Source organism: Mesoplodon densirostris, chromosome 4, assembly GCF_025265405.1.
Source record: "Mesoplodon densirostris isolate mMesDen1 chromosome 4, mMesDen1 primary haplotype, whole genome shotgun sequence".
Classification (NCBI taxonomy): Eukaryota; Metazoa; Chordata; class Mammalia; order Artiodactyla; family Ziphiidae; genus Mesoplodon; species Mesoplodon densirostris.
In genome coordinates, this window is record NC_082664.1 from 90,803,334 (window position 1) to 90,809,393 (window position 6,060).

Below are 6,060 nucleotides of genomic sequence, written 5' to 3' on the forward strand. Positions count from 1 at the left end.
CCCCACACCAGGTGACAAGGCCAGTGGGGCCAGCTTCTGGTGGTCCTTAGCTTCATTGGCGATTAACCCAGACTCTCAGCCTGAGATTGAACATGGACACCCTTGCTTCTCCCCATCACCAATTCTCATCTCCTTCCCTGTCTCTTTTCCTCTTGCTTTTCAGAATCAGATTTACCTGATGGTCACCACTCACAGTTCCCTCAGAATCCAGAGATTTCTCCTCAAAAGAAAGTTTCTGGAAAAATCAGAGGGATAAATAAAGAATGCAGCTGATTCTGGCCATGTGCTGATGCCCAAGAGGGTGATGAGAATGAGTGTTTTCATTAGAATTTTAAATCCTCCAAGTAATAGATCATTGGAGGGGCATCCTGTGTCTTCCTGCTCATTCTAATAATGTCATTCCTGAATTTTAATGTGGCAAATAATTTATATTATAAATATGCCAAGGGGGAGATCCATTTAAAAAATGTTAGAGGTAACTCCAAGGGTTTTACAACAAACAAGGACACAGAACCCTGTGTCCATACACTGGCTGAGCGATTCCTACCATGAGCTCCAGTCCCCTGGAGGGTGGAGTGGCCACGACCCTCCTTCCACACAGGTCAGCCTACTCAGGCACATCCCATGTGGTACCACTGCATTGCAGAATCTTAGAGTGGACAATGGCAAGTAACTGGCTAGAGATGCGGACAAGAGAAAACTGCCCAGCAGCCTGGGACAACCCCAGGGTGAGGCCAGTGTCATGTCATGAGTTAGGGCCGAAGTTAAGACCATTGTCAGGGCATTAGTTAGGGGTATAATTAGGGTGTTAGTTAGGTAAAGAGTCAGGTCATTAGTTACAGACAGTGGCAGGGCCTCAGGTAGAGACTTCGTCAAGGCCTTAGTTAAGAAGAGCGTCGGAGCTTCACCAATGTTAGGGACAGTGTCAGGACGTTAGTTAGGGCCAGCCACCAGGCCTTAGTTAGGGTTAGTGTCAGGACCTCAGAGAAAACTTGAGGGGCTTAGTATAATACAGTTCAGACCATTAGTTAGGGACACATCAGAGACTTTCTTAGGGCCTTAGTAATGGTGAGGATTGGGGTGTTATTTAGTGACAGTAAATGCTATGAGGGACAGCTTCAGGGCCGTAGTTAGGGACAGCATCAGGGCCTCAGCTAGAGATAACTTAGGGCCTTAGTAAGAGAGAGTTCAGATCGTTAGTTAGGGACATGGTGAGAGACTTTCTTAGGGACATATTCAGGGCCTTAGTTATGGACAGGATCAGGGCGATAGTGTCGGATATCTCAGTCTATTAGGGTCACTGTCAGGGACTTAGTTAGAAATAGTTCAGGCTGTTCCTTAGGTATATTCTCATGGACTTAAATAACTCCAGAATCAGAGCTATAGGTAGGGCCAGTGTCAGGATGTTATTGTGGGATATCTGCAGTTATTAGGGACATCGTCAGGGTATTAGTTAGGGAAAGAGGCAGGCCATTATTGTTGACAGTGTCAGGGCTTCAGGTAGAGACAGTATCAAGGCCTTAGTTAGGAAGAGCATCAGGGCCTTAGTTAGGGAGTGTCAGGACCTCAGAGAAAACTTGAGGGCCTTAGTAAGAGACAGTTCAGGCTGTTAGTTAGAGACAGCTCACAGACTTTTTTAGGGACATATTTAGGACCTTAGTAATGGACAGGATCAGGACATTATTTAATGACCACTTAGCCTGTGAGGGACAGCACCAGGGCCTAAGTTAGGGAGAGCATCAGGGTCTTAGGGACAGGGTTAGGGACTACGTAAGTTATAGTTCAGACCATTAGCTTGAGACAGCATTAGGGGCTTTGTTAGGGAGAATGTCAAGGCTTCAGTTAGAGATAATTTGTGGGCCTTAATTAGACACAGTTCAGGCTGTTACCTAGGGACATCTTGAGAGCCTCAGTTAGGGAGAGCATCAGGGTGTTAGGGAAGGAGTCGGGCCAGTATTATAGACAGTGTCAGTGCCTCAGGTAGAGAGCGCATCAGGGCCTTAGGGACAGGGTCAGAGGCTTACTTAGGGGCATATTCAGGGCCTTAGTTATAGACAGTATCAGGGCATTATTGAGAGATATATGAGGCTATTAGGGACAGCATCACGGTGTTAGGGAAAGAGTTGGGGCATTATTACAGACAGTGTTAATGCCTTAGGTAGAGACATCATCACAACCTTAGTTAGGAAGAGGGTCAGGCCAACAGTGAGGGCATCTGAGGCTATTAGGGACATCATCAAGGCCTTAGACTGGGTCAGCATCAGGGCTGTTGTGTCGACCAGTGTCAGGGCATTAATGAGGGACAAAATTAGGGTGTTAGGGAATGAATCAGGTCATTAGTTACAGGCAGTTTTAGGGCCTCAGGTAGAATCAGTATCAAGGCCTTAGTTAGGAAGAGCATCAGGGCCTCAATTAGGTTCAGCATCAGGACGTTAGTTAGGGCCAGCAACAGGGCCTTAGTTAGGGACAGTGTTGTTGGAACCTTAGAAATAACTTGAGGGCCTTAGTAAGAGACAGTTCAGGCCGTTCGTTAGGGACACTTCAGACACTTTCTTAGGGACATATTCAGGGCTTTACTAATGGACAGGATCAGGGTGTTATTTAGTGACAGACTAGTCTATGAGGGAAAGCATCAGGGCCCAAATTAGGGAGAGTGTTGAGGTCTTAGGGACAGGGTTTGTGTCTTCATAAGTTATAGCTCAGGCCATTAGCTTGGGATGGCATCAGGGGCTTGGCTAAGGAGGATGTCAAGCCTTCAGTTAGGGACTTAATTAGACACAGTTCAGGCTGTTACTTAGGGACATTGTCAGGGCTTAGGACTAGTGTCAGGGCATTAGTTAGGGACAAAGTTAGGTTGTTAGTTAGGGAAAGAGTCAGGTAGTTAGTTACAGATAATGTTAGTGCCTTAGGTAGACATCGCATCAAGTCCTTACTTAGGAAGAGCGTGAGGACCTCAGTTAGGGACACTGTCTGGACACTAATAGGACCAGCCTCAGAGTGTTAGGTAGGGCAATTGTCAGGACATTAATTAGGGGCAGCTTCAGGGCCTTAGTTAGGAACAGCATCAGGGCCTCTGTTAGAGAAAACTTGAGACCCCTAGTAAGAGACAATACAGGTGTTAGTTAGGGACATTGTCAGGGCCTTAGTTAGGGGCAGTGTCAGGGCCTTAGTTATTGACAGTATCAGGGCCTACGTTAGGGACAGTGTCAGCATCGATTTAGGGACATGTCAGGGCCTTAGGGACAGTGTCAGGGCCTTTGTTAGTGCCAGTGTCATAGCGTAATTAGGGAAAAAGTTAGGCCATTAGTTAAAGACAGACTTAGGGAATTAGAGACAGCGTCATGGTCTTAGGACCAGCGTCAGGACATTAGCTAGGGATAGTGTCAGGACCTTAGTTATTGACAGCATCAGGGCCTAGTTAGGACCAGCATAAGGGCCTTAGTTACAAGCAGCGCCTCAGCCATTATGAGAATAAAATATTCTGTTGTTTATAAACTACCAAGTCTCTGGTATTTCATTTTAGCAGCCATAGAGCTGGCTGAGGATAAATAACCCTGAGCTTGAATACATATCAAGAGAAACCTTCAAATCTCAAAACAAAAGAGAAAATGTGCTGGAAAGAAACCAACAGAACCTAATAATCAATAATTGTGGAACAACTAAAAATGCTATGACATATACATAATAGGTATAGCAAAAGAAGAATAAAGATAGAAAACAGAAAGTATTTTTTAAATGACTGAAAATTTCCTCAAATGAATGTCGGACACCAAAACGACAACATGGGAACTGAGACAAAAATATGAATAGTAAAGAAAACTACTGACCAATATCTCTCCAGAACATAGATGCAAAAATCCTCAAAAAATATTAACGAATTGAATCCAACAATATTTTGACAGACTTGTATACCATGAATGAGAAGGATTTATCCCAGTTATTGCAAGGCCTGTTCCACATTCTAAAATCAAATAATTACAGCCATCATATTAACAACCTAAAGAAGAAAACTATATTTTCATATCAGTAGATGCAGAAGACTTTTTAGAAAAATCCAACACTCATTCTTCATGAAAACTCTCAGTAAAATAGAAATAAATAGGAGTTTTCTCAAGTTGACAACAAAAATCTACAAAAACTTTCACCTCACATTGTGCTTAGTGGTAAGAAACATGAAACTTTCCAACTAAATTCAGTTAAAAATCAAGGATGTCCCTTGCTCATGCAATAAGGCAAGAAAAAAAATACAGATTGTGTAGAAAAATAATAAGAAAAGCAGCTCAGTTAAAAAGTGGACCAACACAATTTACAGCCACATCACCAGAGAATACAGACACTTTCCATGTAAGTATATGGAAGAATAATCCAGATTACATGCTGTCATTAAAATGCAAATTAAAAATACAATGATATACCACTATGTAACTCTTAGACTGGCCAAAATGTGGAACAATGACAGCAACAAATGCTGTAGAGGATGTAGAGCAATAGGAACTATCATTCGTTGCTGGTGGAAATGAAATATAATAGAGCTACTTTGGAAGACAGATAGATACTTTCTACAAAATTGAACATACTCTACAATCCAGAAAGTGTTCTCATGGGTGTATACTGAAAGGAGTTAAAAACATTTGTCCATACAAAATCTGCATATTTTTAGCACCTTTATTCAATATTGCCAAAATGTGAATGAAACCAAGGTGGCCTTCAGTAGATGAATGGAGAAATATACTCTAGTATATTCTGGGAATGCAATAATATTCAGCATTAAAAAAGTAAGCTATCAAGCCATAAAAGTATATGGGAAATTCTTTTTTCTCTTTTGAAGTATAAATGATTTAAAATAATGTTAGTTTCTGTTGTACAGCATACTGATTTTTTTTTCAGATTCCATTTCATTATAGGTTATTATAAGATATTGAATAAAATTCCCTGTGCTATACAGTAAATCCTTGTTGCTTATCTATGTTATGTATAATAGTTTGTATATGTTAATTCCATACCCTAATTTGTTCCTCTTCCCCTCCCTTTCCCTTTGGTAACCATAAGTTTTTTTCTATGTCTGTGAGTGTGTTTCTCTTTTGTATATAAATTTATGTATTTTTTAGATTCCACCTATAAGTGATCATATAGCATTTGTCTTTCTCTGTCTTATTTCATTAAGCATAATGTTCTCTAAGTCCATCCATGTTGCTTTAAGTAGCATTGTTTTTTTCTTTTTTATGGCTGAGTAATATTCCATTATACAGGTACATAAACCACACCTTTTAAAAATAATTAATTAATTAATTAATTTCTGGCTGTGTTGTGTCTTCGTGGCTGTGCATGGACTTTCCCTAGTTGCGGCAAGCGGGGGCCACTCTTTGTCATGGTGTGTGGTCTTCTCCTTGCGGTGGCTTCTCTTGTTGTGGAGCAGGGGCCCTAGGTATGTGGGCCTCAGCAGTTGTGGCACGCAGGCCCAGCGGTTGTGGCTCATGGGCCCAGTTGCTCTGCAGCATGTGGGATCTTCTCAGACCAGGGCTCGAACCCGTGTCCCCTGCATTGTCAGGTGGATTCTCAACCACTGTGCCAGCAGGGAAGTCCCTACCACATCTTCTTAAGTCAATAGTCTGTTGATGGTAACCTGGATTTTTTCAGTGTCTTGGCTTCTGTAAATAGTGTTGCTATCAACATAGGGGTGTAAGTATCCTTTTAAATTAGTGTTTTTGTTTTTTTCAGATTTGTATCAAGTAGTGGAATTGCTGGATCATATGGTAGCTTTTAGTTTTTTAAGGAATCTCCAAACTCTTTCCCATAGTGGCTGGAATTCTTAAATGCATATTACAAGGTGAAAGGAACCAGTATGAAAATGGTACAAGATATATGATTCCAAAGATATGCTATTATGTTAAAGACATATGTATAAGACAGTTAAAAGGTCAGGGTTGCCCAGGGTGGCAGAGATGGAGCAATGAGTAGCTTAAGTCTAGAGAATTCTCAGGATAATTAAAATAATCTGTATAATACTATTGATATAATGATGGATTCTTGTCATTATGCATTTGTACACAGAATGTACAT